The following is a 26,197-nucleotide window of genomic DNA, read 5'->3' on the forward strand; positions in this document are numbered from 1 at the left end:
TAAGCAGAAATCCGACCCAGCCTGGGATTACGCAGTCTGTGACGGCCCGTCGCGCCTGCAACGTTCTGTCCTGCTGCTCCATCACAGAGTTCAGAGACTCAATTCCACTAAAGGGTCTGTGACGATCCGTCGTGCCCACGACGGTCCGTCCTGCCATTCCGTTACGAAGTTCAGAGAGTCGATTTCAGTACCCAAATTTCAGAATTCTAAGTGTCTTGGGACGAGACCCCCTCGACGGTCCGTCGTGCCCATGACGGTCCGTCGTGGGATCCGTCGTCTCAGCCAGTTTTTCCAGAAATAAAATCTGCTGCTCAAAACGACTAAACAGGTCGTTACAACGCCTCGTCGGTCCACACATGTTTTGTCGCTTGTCTTTTGTGGGTGCATACTGCCCAACCAGCATTTGACTCCAACCTGCAAGGGGCCTCCTCAAGGGACCTCGGTTGGTCGTTGGGGGGTTTTATCTAGATGTTTCAACCATTAATCAACTTCAACAAATTTTAGAAACCCTTCCACAATATTTTATGAATTCTTGACTTCTAAAAACTAGTCAAATAGGCTAAGGCACACTGCTACCTCCTTAAACTAGTTTTCGGACGTCATGGACGTTCTTGGATGTTTTGGTTAGTAGACTTCCTAAACGACTTATATCCATTAAATTATACCATAAAAATGTGTATATACCTTATGACACCTATCTTAGGCTCTAGAACACGTCTTTGATTTTTGGGGTGTTACAATATGTCTAGTGATGAAGAATATTCTTGTCGCATGAACTCTACCGATATGAACCTTGTATGAATGTGTAATAAAATTATGGTAGGAGTCTTCTATTATAATTTTTAATCTGTCCTTGTATCCTATGGTGAAATTTTAGTGTCATGAACCACAAGTACACCCTAAAACTTAGAGCATCCTTGTTTCGTCACACGGTAATTGAGACTTCAAGAAGTCTCATATAAGCCTCTCGTATGATTCATTGCATAGTAAATACTAAGAATTAAAATCTTTTTTCATAAACTAAGAACTCTTTCATAAACATTGCACAATCATATGACTTTCATTTAAAACATTAAATCTTGACATCATCTACTTGAACCATCTAAACTTTAGAGTATACAACACTTGGGACTAATCCCATACAAGACAATAAAATAAAGACTATTACATTAGGGACATGTGGATATTGTCCTCGAATCTATGAGGACTCACCAATACATCATATTCAATCCTTAGAAACCTATCCATCCTCCATTGCACATCAAGACTTCCAATTCCCGATACTGTAGTCAAAAAAGGAAAAAAGAGGTTAGCACATTAGATGTACTAAGTATGGACGCCATGAAAAAGGGACATTCATTAAATAACATGCTTTTCTTGAATTTTGATTAAAACATCATACTATAATCATAAGAACCACATTTAACAACTTAGAAACACATAAGATAAATTACACCAAATATCATTAATTTAGACTCACTTTACAGTAACTCCCTTCACTGTACAGTTAAGTTGCTTATCTTCACCTTTGACATCTTCTAGTATGTAACCATCCCAATTAAAGCATTCCTATAACTCACTTAAGAAACACAAAGAGAGATTGCCCCAATTAAAGCATTCCTATAACTCACTTAAGAAACACAAAGAGATATTGCCCATACAACCTCCTTAAGCATGCCTAAATGATACTTAAGTCTACTTACAATGAGTCACATACACACTTCAAGACATCAAAGATGTCAACATATATATAATATTACATTTCCCCATCAAAGGCTATCAAAAGACTTACGTAAGTAGATCAAGAACATAACCTCCACGATTGACTTCTTCAAGACTACCCAAATAATCCATAAGACTTCCTATGTTTTGATCATGTCCATATAAACAATCATCTTCCCTAACTAGAGTCATTCTTAAGACTCATCTAGGTAAGTTACGAAGTGACCATTCCTATGCCTCCTTCATGCCTTAACTAAAAAACCTTTAGCTACTCTAGAAAAGTACTTATTCATTTAAACATACTTTCTAAGCATAAGTAATTACATTCATTAGTTTATTTAAGACTCATTGATCACATAAAGGACATTAAAGTAATGGTCTGGGATATGACCTAGGGACTCCAACTAACACCTTCAAAGCCTATTGTGAAATGTCTAGATAGAGTCCCATACCACCACCTACACTTCATTAAACTCATCTAATTCTTGTAGGTATCCCATATGTTTAGAATAGGTAATAACCGACATAGACCATGATAGATAGAAATGGAATCCACAGTTCTAACCTACTCCGATGAGGGTGTTCTAATAGCCAAGAGTAAAATTAGGACACATCCCATGTAGGCACATGGTTAAGGAATATGAAGGGATTTTATACACTCTAGTCTCATTCTCAAGTAGAGGCACATTGTACTCTAGTCTCATTCTCAAGTAGAGCTACTTCCTACAACAGAATCACTCGGTGCTAGCTTTAGTTCTCAAAGAGTAATTGACATTTAAGGATTACATGAAAAGGTTCCTTATCTAGTTCATTACCCAATCACATTCGCGCTACCAAAGTGTTCCACTAGGGCTACCTTTCAATGGAGACTAAGATAGCTATTTCTGACATTCTTATGGATGATATGACTTCTTTCCAGCCAATAAAACCTAAGTCCACCATTCCTTTACATGAAGGATACCATTACGACTCTTAACTTCAACATTCATAACAGAACCTTTACCGTGTGCATGACATTTTTAATATCCTCTAAGGTCTCACATATATTTCATTCATACATTACAAGGGTGCACTAAGCCTACCTAGTCAAGACATATCATAATCTCAAAACATTCATGCATATATAAAGTAAGGGACACAAGTCTAGCAAACAAGACACAACATTCTTTTCCCTTATCACATATATCATATCATTCTTTTAAAAACATAGGAATGACCCTTATCATATTTATGTCATCCTATACATTACTATATCATCATCAATATAACCATCACAACTCATATAGTCAAGAAGAAACAATCATGTATCAACATCTAAGACTACAAATATAAGAACATAGGCATAGTCTTCATGATCTCCTAACATACATAGAAAGAACACATACTTACAGTAAAATAATCTAACAATACAACACATAAGAAATTCCTTACAAATGCTAAATAAATGTTTCTTATATAACCACGTAGGCATGCTCAACCTTCAGCTATATCAAAAGATTAGCAACGTACACTACATGCACATGAATCATGAGGAAGAAACCATGAAAGAAAACTGACTTTCTCATTTAACAAAACATCAATCAAAACATGCATATCATATGGAGAATATTTTGAACTCCCATTCAAGAAAAGACTACTACAAGTTCAAGTTACCAAGAACTCTTTGTTTTAGGGTTGAATAAACACATAATAAAATGTTAAGGGTACTTGAGTCGCAACAACCATACTCTTCACCATACTCCCTCACTTAGGAGAAACCCATTTCAAGGTCAACATAATGTACACATCTAGGACCTCCCTCAAGGCACCTTTAACCTTGCTAATACTTTTTTACGTAGGACTACCTCATGAAAACTAAATATTCTCAAAGATGTCATCATCTAACCACTATTTCACTCTTACTAAGAGATATCACCTTTACTCTTTCAAATCTGATCACCTCCGTTCCTATTGTAGGGGTATTAAACAACTTCAAACTATCTAAACAAAAATTCTTTCACATTCTCTAAGAATATATCTTACCATTCTTTCAAACTTAACATCCCTTCAAAAGATAACCAATCCTAAGGTCAAAATCACCTTCTATCACAACTCATCTAAAAAGTCACATCTCATCCTTTCTCTCCCTCAACCCAAACTTCATAATTTAACCCTCAAGGGACAAACACTTAAGCGAAACAAGGGAAAGACACCATATACAACGCTCTTAGGCATGATTAAATGACTGAAGAAATGAATCTTTTCCAAGCACCCAATAGCCTCCTATTTATAATGTGGCGCGCTTCACATAATAAGAAAGACTCTACAAGATGTGGTTCATGAGACAACTGAGACACTCCCCAAACCTTATGCTCTAATACTAACTTTTTCACGACGTGCAAGTACACCCAAGAAGTTAGAGTATCCTTGTGTCGTGACACGGAAAATGAGACTTCAAGAAGTCTCATATAAGCCTCTCATATCATTCATTGCATAATAAACATACTAAAATAGGTAAGAATTTTAAACTTTCTTCGCACACAAAGAACTCTTTCATAAACATTACACAACGGAAAGACTTTCATTGAAAACATTAATCTTTAAAACGTCTGCTTGAACAATATAAATTTTAGAGTATATAACACTTGAGACTAATCCCATACAAGATAATAAAATAAAGAATATTACATAAGGGCCATCTAGATATTGTCCTCAAACCTATGATGACTCGCCAATACTTCATCTTCAAGCCTTAGAAACATATCCATTCTCCATGGCACAATGAGATTTCTAATTCCTTACACTATAGTAAAAAAAAAAAAAAGGGGGTTAGCACATTAGATATACTAAGAATGGAACTCATGCAAAAACCATTAAAAATGGACATTTAATAAATAACATGCTTTTCATGAATTTCGATTAAAACATCATACTAAAATCATAAGAAAATCATTTAACAACTTAGAAACACAAAAGATAACAATAAACTAAATATGATAATTTCATAGTCACTTTACAGTAACTCGATTCACTGTATAGTGATGTTTCTTATCTTCACCATAAACATCTTCTAGTATGTAATCATCCTACTTAAAGCTATTCTAAGACTCACTTAAGCAAAACAAAGAGTGATCGCCCGTACAACCTCCATAAACATGCCTAAATTATACTAGTGACTAATTATAATGAGTCAGATACACACTTCAAGACATCAAACATATCAACATAGAGAAAGTATGACATTTCCTTGTCAAAGGTTATCCATAGACGTACTTAAGTAGATTAAGAAGATATTGTCCATGATTGACTTCTTCAAAACTACCCTAAATAATCCTTAAGACATACTAAGTTTGGATCATTACACATAAACAATCATCTTCCCTAATTAGAGTCATTCTTAAGACTCATCTAGGTAAGATACCAAATGACCATTACTGTGCCCCCTTCATGCCTTAACTAGACAACCCTTAACTACTCTAGATAAGTAGTTACTCATTTAAACATACATTCTTAACTTAAGTCATTACATTCGTTACTTCATATAAGACTCATTCATCATATACAGTACATTCAAGTAATGGTCTTAGATAAGACCTAAGGACTGTAACTACGCCTTCAAACCCTATTGTGAAATGTCTAGATAGCGTCCTATACCAATACCTAAACTTCATAGAACTTCTCTAATGCTAGTAGGTATCCCATATATGATGAGAATAGGCAATAACGTTCATAGACCATGATAGCTATACATGGAATCTTGATCTCTAATCTACACTGATGAAGGTGTTCTACTTGCAAAGGGTAGAACTAGGACACATCCCAGGGAGGCACATGGTTAAGGAATATGAAGGTCTTCTATGCACTGTAGTCTCATTCTCAAGTAGAGGTATATTTTAATGTATTCACATTCTCATGTAGAGCTACTTCGAATAACATAATCACTCGGTGCTAGCCTTGGTTGTCATAGAGTAATTGACATTAAAGGATCACATGAAAATGTTCCATATCTAGTTCATAACTAAATCACATTCACCCTACCAAAGAGGTTTTCACATCCGGGGAGACCCCCCTAGACATAAGATAGTGTACTTGACCTCTCGGAGGTCTTATACAAGCCCATAGTTATTATTCATCGCATTGACATAGTTAATTTACCAGAAAAATTTAAAACATTTTGTAGAACATCATATGATAGAAACATCACTTCATATATATATAAAATATAAGTCATAACACATATTTAGACCCAAGTTCTCTTTGACATCTTAGACTAAACAACATTGGAATACATTACGGACTTGGCCCTTAAGAAACACTACATAACTATACAATATTTGAACACTTCACAATAAAGACATAAGTAGGAGATCCTTGAACTTAAGGATTCCTTTCATTGATCTTGGGAATCATCTATGAATCTCTTCACCATTCAAGACATCCTTTAAGCATCCATAACCTAACCTTTGTGTAAAAAGTAGAGAAGACTGGGTTTAGTATAAGAATACACTAAGTATGGCAACAATTCAAAAACATGCATTTAAAAGGGACATTTTCTGAAAATCATAATTCTGTATTTTTTAGTAAATGTTCATAAAACCTTTATACAGTAGGATTTATATCATTCACATACTTCATATAAACAAATTCAAAGTGCAAACATAACATAAGATCACATAAACAATTTATTGCATTTTTAAGGCACATTACAGTAAGCTCGTTTCCCTTTAACAGTGAACCATTTTCTCTTTTGTTCATTAAATTCGCAATTAACCTTTTAGTAATACTTTGTGCAATGCATCACCTTAAGGCCACAAGGAAAAATACATAAAACCTACCTAAGACAACACATATCATCATATAAGTACAATCTATCAGAGACATATTTAGGTCAAAACCTTAGGATATTACAGTAAGCAACATCAAGTCACACATATATTTACTTCTTTGGATATTCATCATTATTAGACACTGTTCATGACCCCGATCTTAGTCTTCTAGCCTAATGAACACATAGAGCCCCATAACCCCATACATTCTTAGTAAACCCTTCACGAGACCACAAACCTTGACATTCAATTAATACATCAACAAGTAAGTGAAGGCAACTTCATTCATGTTAATATAAGACCTTCATCATCTAGTAATTTAGACAAACATAAATCATAGAAGGATATGAGCACATCATATAGATTCATACCATGAACATCTTAATAAAAAGTAGACCAATACTACAAAGTCAGCATATGGACATAAACATAATCATACATATTAGGTCACCTTCCTAGGACTTCCTAAGGAGCAAATTGTGCAATGTCAAGATTGGTTTATTACTTCCACCTTTACTAAGTAACCTTTCTTAAGTCCTCCTATTTACGATCCGGTTCATTTACTTCCATTGTCCATTTTACTTTAGAGATCTATAACCTTAACCGACATTAAGATCAGGGGTGCTTAACATGGAATTTGGTGTTGTAGAGCCTTACATCAATGGAAGGTGTTCCTACCTTATCAAGGTGGAACATTACCTCGTGTTAGCATACTAAGTGATATCACATTGCTAGATCCTATGTTGCAAGCATAGTTATGGATCTTTGAGGTACATGAGAAAACCCTTTTTATGCCAATATAGGGCATTATGGTTATTTACTTATTGAAACCCTATTTATGCTTATTGAGGCATTGTGATTATCCACCTCATGAGATTTATGGTGACCTACATTCGCACAATTGAAAGGGACACACACTCATATTCAAGTTCACTCGGTGATAAAAACCCTTTATTAACATTTATTTATGAAATATAGCCTTAGGAGATTAATCCCCTCATATGCTTAGCTCACAGGTAATAGATGAAAGCTCATCAACCTAAATCACGTGGGAAGATCCTTTCACATGGACATATCATATTATTAGCATTATCTTGTATAGGATGCACTTGACCACACCTTTGAGGGTTCTTCTATTGACTAGATCATCATTCATGTGTGCGTGTATACATATATGTGAGAAAACCTTTCACATAACACCTTACGTAACACATGTTCATATATTCATATTCATATACATAGAAACCAAAACTAGAACTATCCTATCAAGGTACACATGTGTAATGTAAAGGAAAAGTCCCATACCCTTGCACATACTATTACACCTATAAAGTCATCCTAGATAAGGAAAACACATATGATACTTCCATAAACATAATCTTAACATGCACAGTCGTAGACACTGGTGATTATGAGAATTACGTTTTATTTCGACACAATGACCTATACTACGTGTAACATGCAAGTAAAGTGAATGTTTGTGTACATTGGTCAACATGATCACAAAATGGCTATCAACAACATATAGAGGAAGCCACCCGATTAAACCATATTACTCTTTCCAAGCATAGACCACACAACGCACAATAACATAGGAGAGAAGCCAACATCATATTGCACTCAAGACTCCTAACTTGTACTATTCATGTTCTCACATTGGGGTACATAGGTAAGGGTTTATTAACCCTTTTTACTCATCAATGGCAGCAGCAATACTTTAACGTTACATATATTCCCATGCATGTATAGTAGCCATACAATCTAGATCACAACTAGAATAGGAAAGTAGGCATAATCTTTTCATAGTATCATCATAAGCACATGTTCATATTAACATCAATTTGCCTTCATGGCCATGGTAAACACACACATATATATATATATATTGACAATAAAGTAAACACCGCCACAATAAGTGGACAATATCACACAATTCCATACAAGGCTTCGTCAACTACATTAATATAGAAAAGTAGAGGAGATAAGCCTTCTTACCAATTTCTCATCCTTTGATCATCATTGATCAATACACCTTGTTTATCAAAAATTCAAAGATATAGGGAAGTAGCTATATGTACTTTAATCATAGAGGAAACCATGTACAAATCGCTACAAGATCATACTATAATATAATACAAGTCATCTCATATGTATGGGAGAGTAGAGTGTCTTACATCACTCGGTAACATGCTCTACTAACATTACCATGGCTAACATCGATAATATACCAATAATACCATTCTGAAGCAGTAGTTTAAAGTCATATAAATCACGGTCAAGTCATGCATCAACAAACCTTGAACTTAGATTTCATCATGTTCATTACAACATTAAAATTGTAAACTATAACAACCTAGATGAATGCATGGCAAGACTACTTTTATTTGAACATCAATAATTAATATCCACAAATAATTATTATCATAAATATAAGGCATTATACCTAAGCATATTTACATACTCGAAATGCACTGTTATGTAATTAAAGACCAATGTTATAGTGATCACAAGTTACTAATTAATAGCTTAAGAACAATAGATCAATTAATATCAAACATTCTTTAATTAGATTATACCACGTTTATATACACAAATTCAACCAAATTATTAGCCAAAGGCAGCATCTACAAGAACCATCCCATAATCGATTTCATGTTTAGATCATTAAATGATCAATTTTATCGTGAATCATGGAAAAAAGGCTAAGTAGGTTCTGAACTTCATATATTGATCCCCGTGGAACCTTATTCATCAACTCAAATCATTTCATGTAAATAACATTAGATAGAGACAATTCAATGTAAGAGAATCGCAATTCAATGATTAACAAGCCATGATCACAAAGCCCATGCGAGGACTAAATTAATTTATGGAAGGAACATGGGTTCATCATGCAATTGGATTAAAATTATTTTCAATACAATACAATAAAATCAATTAATCATTATTAAATCATTAAAAATATTTTCAGAAAGAACCCATGGATAGATTGAAGAAGAAGAGGTTTGATCCTGAAATTTCTTTGAAAACATTGGGATTAACTCACAAATTGAAAAGTAACATAGAGATGAAGGATCACCATACCTTTTTATAGTTTAAAACCTGTAAAAATTGATGATTCATCCATGTAAATACAAGCTCCAAGCTGTTCTTGAGCTTCACAAACAATGGTGATTTCTAGGGAGAATATTTTTTGAGGGAAAGGTTCAATTCGTGGGAAAGAATGTGCAAAGGGTTCTTCACGTTTTTCATAACATATATACAACCAAAAGTAACTAAACAAATCTACTAGAATCAGGTTAGGACGTGTGGTTAATATTCCATTCAGCCCTTAAATAGAACAGTCGGCTAACCAGTAGCTACAGGCCACCATCGACTATCCGTTGGTCAATCGACTGGACGTCCTTTGTCTTCCATTTATTTTTCCTTAGACAAATTTTTGGTTAAGACCTTCCCAAGATAAAATTTCATCAACTAGACCTCACCAACGGTCCGTTGGTTGACCAATTGGCCGTCGTTTTGTCAGCCGATTGACACTGCCAAGGTAGTGTCTGGACAAACCTTGGGTCCTTCTTGTGGGCCCTTTTGCGGGCCCTTTATAAATCGTACCTGAATGTTTCCAACGTAAATACAACCCTAAATAAGCTTTAGACCTTCCACATAAGTTTTACCCAAAAAACACGTGAAACTCGTCATAAGAGGCTAGGCCCCATCAAGACACACATTGAGCGTGTAAAGGGCTATCTTTCGAATGTCTTGGATGTTCTTGGTAATTTCACTTCCAAACTTCTTAAAACTCCATATATCATTCTTACCATCTTTTTATAACTTCATTAGATCATTACATACAACATATAAAAATGCATGAACACATGAGACACAAAGGTTCCTAATAGTCGAACAGTTCGGTCGTCCCTTGACGTTCGACTTCCAAATCACCTAATACTTTACACAGTCTCTAAACCATATTATGTCATTTTAGTACCTTAGAACCTTAATAAAAACATTTTAGGCTATAGATACCCTATCTTATTTTGGGGTCTTACAATATCCTCCACTTGGGAATATTCGTTGTCGAATGACACTTAGGGCTCTTTAATCACAATAGGGATTTCAATGCATCATAGAGCAGTTCATAACATTTATAACATCATCAAATAATTTTTGCAATCTATGAACACAAGCAAGCAAATCCATTACTCACTCACTGTTTAATGCATCAAACACAATGTCTCTTATCATATTCGTAGTAGGAACATCCTACTCCTAATCATAACATGGTCATTTTACTTCAATTCATTAAGATCTTATGTTACAACTATTCTCTAAGTAACACTTAGATAGATTTTCAACAACACTCAAGAAGAAATTTACTCACTTATACTTCAATGCACATACACTTGATTTAATTCAATCAAAAAGATCTTCATTAGTTAGACTTAGTTCCATGAAGGTCATACTCAACCATACCATGCTTAGTAGTGTCCATGTAGGAATGTCCTTTTCCTCAACACACTAACATGTATCATGAGTTCACACCTAAGAAAATTACAAGGTCCATTTTCCTCTTAAATGAGAAATTTTAAACTGTTGAACAAAGATATGATTATGTATTTTTCCTAGTAATGTCTAAATGGTAAGTCATACCACGTACATCACAATAAATAAGAAGAAAATTCACATAATTGCAATTTCTGACATAGTACTCACCTTCACAGTAAGCATAATTTGGGAAGAAGCACACAAATCATAGGCACACACATGATCACTTAGCTAAGCATGCTTTCACTTTTCAATAATGAGCCTACATTTATGCATTCCAAATCATACAAGTCGCATAGTTTTCAAGAGATTCTACGCTTTTCATTTTAATGACACTCAATTTTTATTAATAAGGCTAAACATTTCACCTCACAAGTGACTATTACCATGTTTCTTATCTTATCTGATGATGTCAAATGCACGACTAGCATATCAAGATGCAATTTAACATGAGAAGACAGATTTTATCAAAACTTTTCTTTCATACACTTTGGAATCTTTACAAAATCTTTAAGTTTATGTCAATCAACACATATCAAACATTTAAAGTTCATGAAATTCATACTTTATGTGAAACCCTTATTCATGAACAAGCTTACTAAGAGTTCATTATTTTCAAGGTCAAGTATAGTGGAAGGACAAGGTAGAAAATATTAACAACCTTACTACTACATCACCATCCCCCACTTAGGGAAAAATTAAGAGCAACAGACCACAACCTTATGAGGATATTGACTAAACAACCTTTAGATTTATCACTTAAAAGTTATATAAACATTAGAAGGATTTGTAGTAAGTTAACATAGGATCACCATGTATTCGAAACCTTATCACCTAGTCGACTTATCCCCGACTATCAGGTTAGTTCATCTCATTCCACATAAGGTTTTCATACAATATAATGGATACCAAGGTTATACATAATTAGGGGAAATAATATAGGAGACTTAGTCTTAAGAACTGTTTCTTTTCTATCAACATTAATGTAAGGCAACTTCTATGTCAATCAAACACACATCATCACCCTACAAAGACAAGAATACTACCCTCAATTCTAGGGGAAACATCAATTCCACAACATCAAGGGAGTCACACCACAAGAAGAAGTTAGAAACAAATCTAAACCTCATCATGCCATAAAACTCTCATTCTTTATTCCAAATCGCAATTCTCCTCTCTACATTCACTATCATGTTCATATGGATCAATTCTATTCACATTTAAACAATTTCCAATCAAAGAAAAATTTAGTTCGTTTCCTAAAAATATTACAGGATCTGCCTAGCTTCATAGTGAACATGCCTCAACATTCCAAAAATGCAATCTTTAGGCAATTGCTTTGAAAAACATGACAATATGAGATACAAAACATTATCAAGGCAAGCGTACTATCATCACACCTACGATAAAGTCTATAACAAAGAGTCCAATCAACACTAGGCAAGTTATGAAGGACCATATATATACTAAGGGGAACATTGAACACCTTAAGAACATATTCTTAGGGTAGTATGCTTCTATAGGTAGTTACAAAGCATTTTATGCTCGGATTATGTCATAAGGCGATCGTGATGTAAAACCATAGAGGAATACATCATTCCAAAAGAAATATTTTTACCATTATAACTTCTAACATGCTTTAACCCTATTATGACATACATTTCTCAATATATTTTATCTCACAAAAATTTCATATATAGCCACAAATGGCATCACATCATCAAAACATGCAAAAATTAACCTTCACAAATACTAATTCAAACCATAAAACCATGATAAGCATTTCAACTCACGTTGCCTCCCTCAATCATAGTGAACAATCTCATCCAAGCAATCACATCTAAAAAGACCACCGAAAAATAGAACATAAGAGAGAGATCATATAGAGTTATGTTTTATGGCACGATATGAGAATTATGAAGATGGGAAACTCTATGATCCTATAGCCTCTCGTAACACTTGATGGGTCCCGACTCAATTCCAATGGTACAAAACTCTACTAGACGTAGCAATATGAGACTTCTTGGACCCTAAACCACTTTTAAAAATCATGCTCTGATACCACATTTTTTGCATTCGGGGAGAACCCCCTAGGCATAACATGGCATACTTGACCTCTCAGAGGTGTTATACAAGCCCATAAATATCATTCATCGCATTGACATATTAAATTTAGCGAAATTTTAAACTTTTCGTAGCACATCATATGCGAGAAACATTACTTCATATATATGCAAAATATAAGTCATAATACATATTTAGACCCTAAGTCTCTGTTATATCTTAGACTCAACAACTTTAGAGTACATTACAGACTCGAACCTTAAGACAAATTATATAACTATACAATATTTAAGCACTTAAAAATAAATACCTAAGTAGGAGATCCTTGAACTTAAGGATTCCTTTCATTGATCTTGGGAATCATATATCAAGGTCTTCACCATTCAAGACATCCTTTAAGTATGAATAACCTACACTTGGTGTTGAAAGTAGAGAAGCATAAGATTAATACAAGAATGTACTAAGTATGGAAACCATGCAAAAACATGCACTTAAAAGGGACATTTTCTTTAAATCACATTTCATGCCTTTTCGAGTAAATATTCATAAAAAACTTTATACCATCGCATTTATATCATTCACATACTTTAAAAAAACTTATTTAATGGCCAAACATCACATAATATCACATATAGAATTTATTGCATATGTAAGGCACATTACAGTAAGCTCTTTGTCCAGTAACAGTGAACCATCTATTCTTTTGTTCATTAACATCCTAAGTAACCCTTTAGTGATGCTTGGTGCAATGCATCACCTTAAGGCCACGAGGAAACATGCATATAACCTACCTAAGCCAACACATATCATCCTATAAGTACAATCTATCAAAGACACATTTAGTTCAAAACCATAGGACATTACAGTAAGCTACATCATGTCACACATATATTTACTTCTTTGCATATTCATCATTATTAGACCATGTTCATCACCCCAATCTTAGTCTACTAGTGAAATAAACATATATAGCGCCATAACCCCATACATTCTTAGTAAACCCTTCATGAGACCACAAACCTTAACGTTTAATTCATACATCAAAAAGTAAGTAAAGGCAACTTCATTCATGTTATTACAAGACCTTCATCATATAGTCATTTATACCAACATAGTTCATAGAAGGATGGTGCCACATCATATAGATTCATACCATGCACATCTTCATAAAAACAAGACCAATACTACATAATCATGCATATGGACATAAACATAATCATACATATTAGGTCACCTTCCTAAGACATCCTATGAAGCTACTAGTGCAACGTCTAGATGGGTTCATTACTTCCACCTATATTAAGTAACATCCCTTATGTACTCCTAGTTAGGATACCATTCATTTACTTCCATTGTCCATTTTACCATAGTAAAACTACAACCTTAACTGACACTATGACCAAGGGGGCTAAACATGGAATTTGTTGATATAAAGCCTTATACCAATGGAAGGTATTCCTACTTAGCAAAGGTAGAACATTAACACATGCTAGCATACTATGTGATATCACATTGCTAGATCCTATGTTTCAAGCTTTGTTATGGAACTTGGAGGTTCATGTGAAAACCCTTTTTATGCAAAGATGGGGCATTATGGTTATTCACATATGGAAACCCTATTTATGCCTATGGAGATATTATGGTTATCCACCTCATGATATTTATGGGGACCTACCTTCCCACAGTTGAAAGGGACACACACTCATATTCAAGTTGATTTGGTGCTATGCTAAGTTCCATTTATTGAAAAGCCTTCATTAACATTACTTTATGAAATAAAGGCTAAAGGCTTAGGAGATTAATCCCCTCATTTGCTTAGCTCATAGGATATAGACTAATGTTCATCAACCTAAACTTGTGAGAAGATCCTTTCACATGGAAATAGCATATGTATTAGCTCTATCTAGTTTAAGAAGCACTTAAGCACACCTTTCAAGGCTCCTCTATTGACTAGATCATCATTCGTGTGTGTGTGTATATATATTTGTGAGCAAACCTTTCATATAACACCTTGAGTTACATATGTTCAAGAATTCATATTCATACATATAGAAACAAAAACTAAAACAATCCTATCAAGGTACACATGTGCAATGCATAGGCAAAGTGCCATACCCTTGCCCACACTAGTACACCAATCAAGTCAGCCTAGCTGAGGAAAACACATATCATACTTTTCAGAAATATAATCTTAACGTGCATAGTAGTAGACACTAGTGAATATGAGAATTACCTTTCATTTATAGACCTTGACCTATACTACCTTTAACATGCATGTAAAGTGAGTGTGTGTGTACATTGGTTAACATGATCATATAATGGCAATAAACAACACATTGAGCCAACCACCCTCTCAGACCATAATACTCTTTCCAAGCATAGACCACAAAACACAAAATAAGATAGGATACAAGCCAACTTCATATTGCACATAAGACTCATATAGGAGAAAAGCCAACTTCATATTGCACTTAAGACTCCTAACTGTAGTATTTATGCATTCACTTAGGGGTATATCGGTAAATGATTATTAACCCTTTTAAATCATCAATGGAAGGACCTATACTTTACCCAATCATGTATACAAACATTTGTACAATATCTATAAAACCTAGATCTCAACTTGAATAAAAAAGTAGGCATGATCTTCTGATAGTATCATCATGAGCACATGTTCATATTTTCATCAATTTTCCGTCAAGGCTTTGGTCAACACATATATAGATTGACGATAAGTAAACTACTCACCTTAAGTGGACCATACCAGACAATGCCATAAAAGTCTTCATCAAGTACATTAATATAGAAAAGTAGAATATATAAGAATTCTTACCAACTTCTCATGCTTTAATCATCGTTGATCAATACACCTTGTTTATCAACAATTCACAGATATAGGGGAGTAGCTATGTGTATTTTAATCATAGAAGAAACCATGAAAAAATCGCTACAAGATCATAACATAATATAATACAAGGCATCTCAAATGTGTTGGAAAGTAGAGAGCCCTACATTACTTTCTAACATGATTTACTCTCATTAACATGGCTAACATCCATAATATACCAATAATACCAATCTATATAATTTTTTAAAATTCATATAAATCACGTCTCAGTCATGCATCATCAAACTAAGAACTTAGATTTCATCATGCTCATTACAACATTCAAATTGTAAACGAAAAGAACCTAGATCAATGAATGCCAAGACTCATTTTCTTTTATCATCAAGAATTAATACGCACAACTCATTAATATCATAAATATAAGGCATTAGATCTAAGCATATTAACATAGTCGAAATCCACTTTTATATTATTAAAGACCAACGTTACAGTGTTTATAAGTTACTACTTAAGAGCTTAAGAACACATAGATCAATTAATATCAAGCCTTATTTAGTCTGATAATAACATGTTTATACTAACAATTCAACCAAATTATTATCCAAAGTTAGTAGCTACACGAACCATCACATAATCGATTACCATTTTAGATCATTAAAAGGTCAATGTTACAGTGAATCATGGAAACATGGCTAAGTATGTTCATAACTTCATATACTTATCCACATGGACCCTTCATAATAAATTCAACATTAATAAATGTAAATAAAACTTTACATAGACAATTCAACGTAAGAGAATCGCAATTCAACCATTATCAAGCCATGATCACAAAGCCTACACAGGGAGTAAATAGATTTAGGGAAGGAACATGGGTTCATCATGCAATTGGATTAAAATCACGTTAAAACCAATAAATAAACATTAATTAATCATTATATAACCATTAAAAACCTTTTGAGTAAGAACCCATGGATAGATTGAAGAAGAAGAAGAGGTTTGATCATGAAACTTTCTTTGATAACATTGAGATTAACTCTCCAAGTGAATGGTTACGTAAAGATGAAGGGTAACCATACCTTTTTATATTTGTAAACCACTAAAACATGATGAATCATCCACGGAAATCCAATCTCACAGCTCCTCTTGAGCTTCACCAACAATGGTTATTTCTAGGGAGAATATTTTTTGGAGGGAAAAGTTCAATTCATTGGAAAGGTTTTTGGAATGGGTTCTTCACGTTTTTTATGAATTATATACACCCAAAAATAAATAAATAAACCTATTGGAATAATATTATGTCGTGGGTTGAATTTCCCATTCACCTCTTAAATAAAACAGTTCGCTCGATAGTAGCTACAGGTCACCACCGAACTTATCAACTGGCCGATGGTCAATCTACTGGACATCCTTTGCCTTCCGTCGATTGGTCCTTAGCCAAATTTTTTATTGGGACCTGAACATCTAATTTTACATCTACGATACCTCAACAATGGGCCTTTGGGTTATCAATCGGCTGTCGTTTGGTCCGTCGATTGACACTGCAAAGTCAATGTCTCGACCAACCTTGGGCCCTTCTTGTGTGGCCTTTTGCGGGGCCCTTTAGAATTCGTACCCTGATGTTTTTAACGTAAATATAACCCTTAAAAAGTGGTAGAACTTACACATAAGTTTCACCTAAAACAAAACCTGCAACTTGTACAAACAGGCTAGTCCCCATCAAGACACACACTGAGTATCACAAAGGCTATCTTTTGAACGCCTTGGATGTTCTTTGTCGTTTGACCTCCAAACTTCTCAAAACTAAATATATCATATTTAGTAATTATTATAAGTCATTTTAAAACTTCATAATCTTAGGAAATAAAATATATAAAAACGCATGGACAAATAAGACACACAGGTGACTAGTCTTTGAATATTTTGGTCGACCCTTAACCTTCGACTTCCAAATCACTTTAAACTTTACACAATGAATCTAAAAAATATTATAATTCATTTTAGGACCTTATATTCTTCATAAAAACATGTTAGGATCTAGACACCCAAACTCATTTTGGGGTCTTACACATGTCCACTAGTGCTATATTTCAATGGCGACTAAGATAGCTCATTACGACTTTCCTGAGGATGATATGATGCCATTCCAGAAAATCAACCTTATGTACACCATTCCTTTACATGAAGGATACAATTACGGCTCTCAACTTCAACAATCATAACATAACCTTTACCACGTACATGACCTTCTTAACTTCCTCTAAGGTCTTACATATCTTTCATCCATACATGACAAGGGTGCACTAATCCTACATAGTAAAGACGTATCATAATCTCATAAAATTCATACATATATCAAGTATGGGACACAAGTCTACTAAACAAGACAAAATATTATTTTCCCTTATCACATATGCATATGATTTTTTCAGACACTTATGAATGATCCTTATCATCTTTATGTCATCCTATACATTACTATATCATGATCAATATAACAATTACAACTCATATAATCATATAATCAAGTAGGAACAATCATGTATCATAACCATCTTACCACGTACATGACCATCTTAACATCCTCTAAGGTCTTACATATCTTTCATTCATACATGACAAGGGTGAACAAAGCCTACCTAGTAAAGACATATAATTATCTCATAACATTCATACATATATCAAGTAAGGGACACAGGTCTACCAAACAAGACACAATATTCTTTTCCCTTATCACATATAGAATATGATTCTTTTAGACACTAAGGAATGCTCATCTTTTTGTCATGATATGCATTACTATAGCATGATCAATATAACAATCACAGCTCATATAATCAAGTAGGAACAATCAGGTATCAACATCTAAGACTACACATATAAGAACATAGGCATAGTCTACATGATCTCCTAACATACATACGAAGAACACATAATTTTACATTACTTCACATGTAAATATATATGTTCATACTTTTACTGTTAACCCACGTCAACCAGTTACTCTTCCTAGCAATACTATACAAAATCCAAAAAAATAATGGACATTGCATGATTATCACTACGCAAGGGGGTAAGCAAATCACTGATCCACCTATGTCGTCTGGTATAGAAGATGAGGTTAGAAGAGATGATGAGGTAGTTGAAGTTAGTGGTGAGTTGGTAAAAAATTGGTGAAAGAAGCACAGATACCTCATAAGGTGTCCCCCATTCCTAGACCACCACCACTATTCCCGCTAAGATTGGTGAAGAAGACTGAGTATAGTAAATACTGGCGTTTTATTACTCTGTTGAAATAACTTTCCATTAATGTCCCTTTGATAGAAACTCTTAAACAAATGCCCAGTTATGCCATGTTTATGAAAGACATGGTCACTAAAAAAAGATTGGTATGTTTTGAGGATAATGACCGGATGCAACATTGTAGTGCTATTGATACAAGGTCTCTCGGGCAAAATAAAGAAAATTCGGGCGCTTTCATTGTTCCATGTTCCATCGTGTTGTTACACTTTGCTAAAGCACTATGTGATCTGGGTGCAAGCATAAATCTCATGCCTCTCTCTATTTACAACAAGTTGGGTTTGGGTGACCCAAAGCCTACTACGATTCGGTTAGTGATGGCCGATTGAATGGTAAAGATGCCTATCGGGATACTCCACGATGTGTTAGTGAAGGGGAGTCATTTATATTTCTGGCCAATTTTGTGATACTTCACTGTGAGGTAGATTTTAAGGTGCGAATTATTCTTTATAGGCCATTACTTGATATTGAAAAAAGGCAGATAAAGTTTAGGTTGAACAATGAAAAGGCAACTTTCAACATTTGTTTGTCAATTAAACAGAGTGGTGAGCACAAAACGGTATGTGCTATATCCTAAAGGGTTGAGAGTATGTATGCGGTAAAAATGAAAGAGCTCCTTGGTGTTGAGGAACTAACGCAAATGATCATGACTTTTCAGAGTAATGGTATTAAGGAGTAAGGGTCAATGGTTGCGGTACTTTATGAAGATGAGGTGTGGTCCAATTTATGTAGATGAGGTGTGGTCCAAACAAAAGATATTGGAGTTAGATATGAAGAATCGTGATTCCCCACCAGAGAAATCATCTATTGAGGAGGCCCCAAAATTAGAGCATAAGGCTCTACCACCTAATCTGATGTACGTATTATTTGGAAAAGATGATACTGTGTTGGTAATTATTGCATCATATTTGAATGTGGAGAAAGTACAGTGTCTTGCTGATTTTTTAAGAAGGTTCAAACAAGCCATTGGTTAGACTATTACAGACATTATTGGGATTCCACCAGATATTTGTTTACAAAAAATCCAACTCATGCCCGATCATATGCCAAGTAATGAACATAAAAAGATGTTTAAACCCACCTATGCAAGAGGTAGTGAAGAAGGATATTATTAAGTGGTTCGATGTTGGAGTCATATATCCCATAGTAGATAGTAGTTGGATATGCTCTTTTAAGTATGTCCCCAAAAGGGGGGGAATGACAGTGGTCCCTAATGAGAAGAATGAGCTTGTTCCTATGAGGACGGTGAGCGGATGGAGAGTTTGTATGGATTACCAGAAGTTTAATGTGTGGACTGATAAGGAAAATTTACCTATGCCCTTCATGGATCATATCTTTGATAGGTTTGTAGAAAAAGAGTGGTATTGTTTTCTTGGTGGTTTTTTGGGTTACCATAAAATCTCTATTGCACCGTAGGGTCAAGAGAAAACCCATTTTACTTGCCCGTATGGAACTTTCGTGTTCAAGAGAATGCCTTTTAGGTTGTTTAATTCACCGGCTACTTTTCAGATATGAATGATGTCGATATTCTCTGATATGGTGCAAGACACTATTTAAGTGTTTATGGATGATTTTTCTAGTAATTAGTGACTCTTTTGAGCATTGTTTGAGTCAATTGGTCGAGGTTCTCAAAAGATTTGAAGATTGCAACCTTGTGCTATATTGGGAGAAATGTCACTTCATGGTGAAACAGTGTATTGTATTGGGTCATCGCATCTCAGAGAAGTCGATAGAGGTTGATCGAGCCAAAGTTGAAGTGATAGAGATACTTCCTCCACCCATCTTTGTAAAAGGTGTGAGGAGTAATATGGGGTTCGCCACAATGTAGCAACTCCATAGCATCCGCAAACTAGTGGGCAAGTTGAGGTGTCAACCAGAGAAATCAAGCAAATCCTGTCGAAACCAGTGAATGCTAATAGAACTGATTGGTTAAAGAGGCTTGATGATTCTTTGTGGGCTTACCGGACATCATACAAGACTCCCATAGGTATGTCTCCATACCAACTTGTATATGGGAAAGCTTGTCTCTTGCTAGTTGAGTAAGAGCACAAGGCTATGTGGGCACTAAAGAAACTAAAGATGCATTGGGATAAAGAAGTGGATCAGAGACTTAATAGGTTGAATGAGGTTGATGTGTTTCGCGAAAAAGCATTTGAAAGTTCAGCCCTCTACAAAGAAATGATGAAGAAGTACCATGACTAAAAGATTGAGAAGCGCAAATTTGTAGTTCGGGATTCAGTGATACTGTTTAACTGTAGGGTGCACTTGATTCTGGGCAAACTCAAGTACAAATGGACTGGTCCATTCTGATCACTAAAGTGTTTTCACATGGAGAAGTTGAGTTGGAAAAAAAGGAGGGTGCATTGTTCACGGTCAACGGGCAGAGAATCAAGATCTACCTTAGGCATGCGGAGAGTGTCCATGAAGATGTTGAGGCATATTACCTTGATCAAGTCTGAGTAATCAAGGGTTTTGCATCGTGCCGGGACGTTAAATCATGAACTTCTTGGGAGGCAATCCAATGTGTATCCTCTAGCTAACAATAGGTTTTTGTTTTCTTTGTAGGAATAGTTAAACTATTTCGTTTGGATTTACTCAATGTAATGTGTAATTTTCTTTTATAGTTTTTATTATTTTTGCTAGAGAGTAGTTTAGGTTCCGTGTCTAAAAAGTGTCAAAAAACATAAAGAGAATTTCTTAAAGGGTTCTAAAACTGCGGGGACCAAAAACAAGAATTATGCGTAAATTGGTCTGTTGTACTGATATACAGATCAATCGATGGGCCGTCATTTAATATATGGACCATCGTGGTCTCGTAGGTCCCAGGTATGCTTTTGAATTTCCATTTTAGTTTAGGGCACAAAATACGGATCATTCGACGGACCGTCGGCTATGTTACAGTCCATCGACGGGAATATTTAGTTCATGAAACCCGTGACCCGACCCGACCCCAACGGCTATATAAGAAAATACACGTTTAGTTACCATCCCACACCTTTTCAAATTCTCCCCAAACTGTTTCCCTCCCCTTATTCCTTTATTCCCCCATTCACTCGCATATTCAATTACTATAAATTCTTTTATGATTTCTTATTTCCTCCACTACCCAAAATTCCCAGCAGCCTACTCCCCCAATTCAACATCCAGTTCAACTGTTTTCCGATTAGTGTTTGAAGGCGGGCACGTCATTAGTTGCAAATTGCACACACATATTCACTCCTCTACAGCGTACACAAATGTCATTCTCTCTCCTCAATGAATTCTCGTTCATTTTCTTGAGAAGTCAAATAGATTTTATGTGGGTCTTCACTTTACGAACCACTTTACCTCTATAACTTATCAAAATTAAGTTATATTTTCCTTAGAATGATAGAAAGTGCATAGGATGGACGTGTAACTATCTCAATGAACTTTTCCTGTTGTTTGTTTAATTATTTTTCTCACTTAAGACTTCATAGTCTGTTAGAATCTAGTATTAAAATTTTGCAAAATCAAAGCCCTAGTAATGACGAAGTTGTTTGCTAATGGTTATTGAATGTTGTGTGTCTTGGTATAATTATTGAAAATTTTCCTTTGAGGGGTGCAAAGAATGTCTGAAAAACATGTCTCTGACCACTGTAGGAGACCCCGTCTACAAACCGTCGATCAATCGACGGACCGTCAATGGGGTCCGTCAATAACTTTACCCTATATTTGATTAACTCTTAGACGACGGAAGAAGACTTCAATCCTTCGATTGATCGGTGGGCCGTTCTTCACATCCGTTGTTCCTAAATGAAACCCTGATCTATGAAACATTCTGAAATTTTTTAAGTATGCAACGATGGAAGTGGACTACAGTCCGTTGATTGATTGACGGGACATTCTCCATGCCCGTCATTTCTATATGAGAGTTCTGAGGAAAGTTTACTCCTGAAATTTGATAAGTGTCCATCGAGGGACAAAATCGATGGACCGTCATTTCATCGACGTACCATCGATGGTGCCCAACTTCTGAGTCTGCAGTTTTGCACTAACATATGTCATGTGTTTCCAGATTTTGTTTAGCCTCTTTTGTGTGTGTAGGTTAATTACAATGATACTAGCAACTATCTTTTCAGGAACTAATGCCCCCCAAATCAGATATTGCTTATTCTAGGGGACAGTCCAAGTCTGTGGCACCATCCCGGCTGTTGATTTGATTGTGCATTCAGGCACCCAAACCCCACAACAACCAGTTAGAGTCACTTGGGGCACCCCAAAGAAGGTGGCGCCCGGCGTAGTCACTGCTTCCTAGTCTGTTGAGGGGAGCGTACTTACCAGCAAACCGTATGGGTCTTTCTCAGATTCTATAAGAGCAACTAGCTTCGAGAAAGCATCCAGTTTTTATTTGGACCTCTCTACAGGGTCGAATGATGGCTCTACCTCTAGTTCTTTATCAGAAGGAGCCCCTCTCCTTGATGTGCCTGCCCACCTAGCCTCGTTTGATGAGTCCCAGAGTTCGGAGTCTTCTCCGGCATCACAGCATGAGGTCCCTGCACCAGTCGCTGATGAGCCCAACCAGTGGTGCATAGATGGTCAGTACCAGGTTTACACGGATTCAAAGATGAAGAATGAAAATGTGGTGATGTCATGACTGCAAACAGTTGAGCGACGGGTTCTTATTGAGAGCCTATACACAGTCACTGCGGTATAGGATTTGTTTACCCATAGCCGACATCAGTGGATCTCTAGGAGTTTGAAGCCTTATAGTGAGGAGATGGTGTGAGAATTATATGCCTCTTATGTGGCAGCTCTACGAGGTCTTTTGGACAGGCAGTCTAACCCCACCAAACATGCATCGCTCATAAATTTCCACGTTCGAGGTTGCCTGCTGGACCTATTTTGTCCTTCCATCCGCCGGTTCCTATACGGTAGAGACACTTACGCCGCGAGGGTCCCCCTCACCCCTGAGTTTTTCTACCACAGGCAAATGGTGAAGGGTGGTCATTTTTAGCGGAGTAGAGATTTGAGAGAGTCCACCAAGTGATGCATTGCACAACGGCTCTCTATTGACGATGAGGGAGAAGATTCAGTTTGGAAAACAGAGGCCTTATAAAGAAGTCCAACCTCACATTTGCGTCCATGTTTTTCTAAATTTTAGTCCGTCATCGCATATTCACCACGGATAGGGCATTATTTGTAGAAGCTTTCGTAGAAGGGTTTGATGTTGATTTTTCTAGGTTGCTTATCTCTGACATCCATGAGAGGGATTTTAAGGCCTCTACCTATTACCCGTTTCCATGTATGATCTTCCAGTTGTGCAAGGATGTAGATGTGCACATTTGACACAGAGATGTCCTCTGTATTCCTACAAGGATAGTTGATATCGATCTCATTTGGGATGAGGGGAATGTGGAGACACCCCGACGTGGGCCCAGAGTAGATGTGTTGCGTTAGGTGAGAACTTGGAGGATACAGTAGAGCAAGCTAAAGGGGTTGATCATGCTACATCGGAGATTACTTGTGCTACCCCCACTGAGTCTTCCCCTGGCACGAGTGTGGCGCCTATTTCCTCCTGCTGTACCCCACGCAGGAAGTAGTGGTCCCAATTGCAAAGGTCCAAAAGTTAGAGGCCTACATGGACACTTTGCTGCAGTATATCCTGCCTTAGAGGCAGAAGTCCATTGCAAAGTTTGAGGACCGGATTGAGAAGAAGGTTGCTCAGCACACTGAGAGGATGTTTCAGGCGGTCCACGATAACCTTGATGCTCTTGAGTTGAGAGTCCTAGAATGCCAAGCCCCCACCATTGATTTGACGACTCTTCAGGAGGCTGTAGCGAGTCTGCGGGCTAATGTTTATGCTATCCTTGATGTGAGGATACCCTATCCTGAGGCCTCTCTTGCGAAGCTTGAAGAGGATATAGTGCTTGTTGCACTGTTCAATACCACTACTGCACCCCCGCCCCCGCCACTTGAGCATTCCAAGAGGTACCGTTGCAGAGAGAGTGAGGATGCTCGGTCTAGGATGAAGGAGCATACTTAGATGGATTCTTCGAGGAAAGATTCATTGATTGATAAGGAGGCTCGGCAGATGAGAGCACATGAGTTAACTATTGGGGCGTCTAGCTCCAGATTGGAGGATATTGAGAGCAGAAACCATAGAGGGAGATAATATTGCTATGGGAACCACTGATGGTGGCCCTACTACTGAGGGAGCGTGTTCCGGGAAACCAAAATCCTCATCTTGTTGATCTTCGCTGCTATGCGTATCACGTGTTCTTCACCTACCACCTTTGATTTGTTTTCTTACGCATTAGGGACAATTTCATGTATTTTTGTTGGGGGTGGGGTTAATGGAAAGTGAGTTTGAGGTTGGAGTTTGAGTATCCCAACTATGGATCCTCTATTGGCGGTTTTCTTGCCTGCGTTCTTTTGCCCAAAGAATCTGGTTATCTTACTGTTGAACCGACACGTGTAGTATCTTGTACAAAGTATTTATGTGAAATCTGAAGAATGATGGCTAAATTTGAATGTTATCCCGTTTTAAAGAGAAAGCTTGCATGATTAGGATTAATAAATGTTGAATGTTTGGACTCTAAGAAGGACATAGTGATGCACCATTGCCTGACCCTCAATCTAATACTCGCACTAGTCATCCGATAATTTTATAGGGTAATGAGATGTTAAGAGAGTGTGATGAAAGTTTATTGTTCCACTGTTGGTACCTAGCTAGAACTTGCCCAGTTAGTCCTGCAAAAAGAAATTTGTGTTCGACATTTAGAAAAGGATCAAAGGCCCTTGTTAAAATTAGCCAATCTTTAGCCCAAATGAATATGATCCCTTTTTGATACAAATATTTTGAGCTTACAATGGACCTTTCTTTTTACCCCAACTAATCTTCCCTGGGTATAATGTATTAGCCCTGGTCCTTACTTGGACATGTGCACCTCAACTT

This window comes from Solanum pennellii, chromosome 12, assembly GCF_001406875.1.
Source record: "Solanum pennellii chromosome 12, SPENNV200".
Classification (NCBI taxonomy): Eukaryota; Viridiplantae; Streptophyta; class Magnoliopsida; order Solanales; family Solanaceae; genus Solanum; species Solanum pennellii.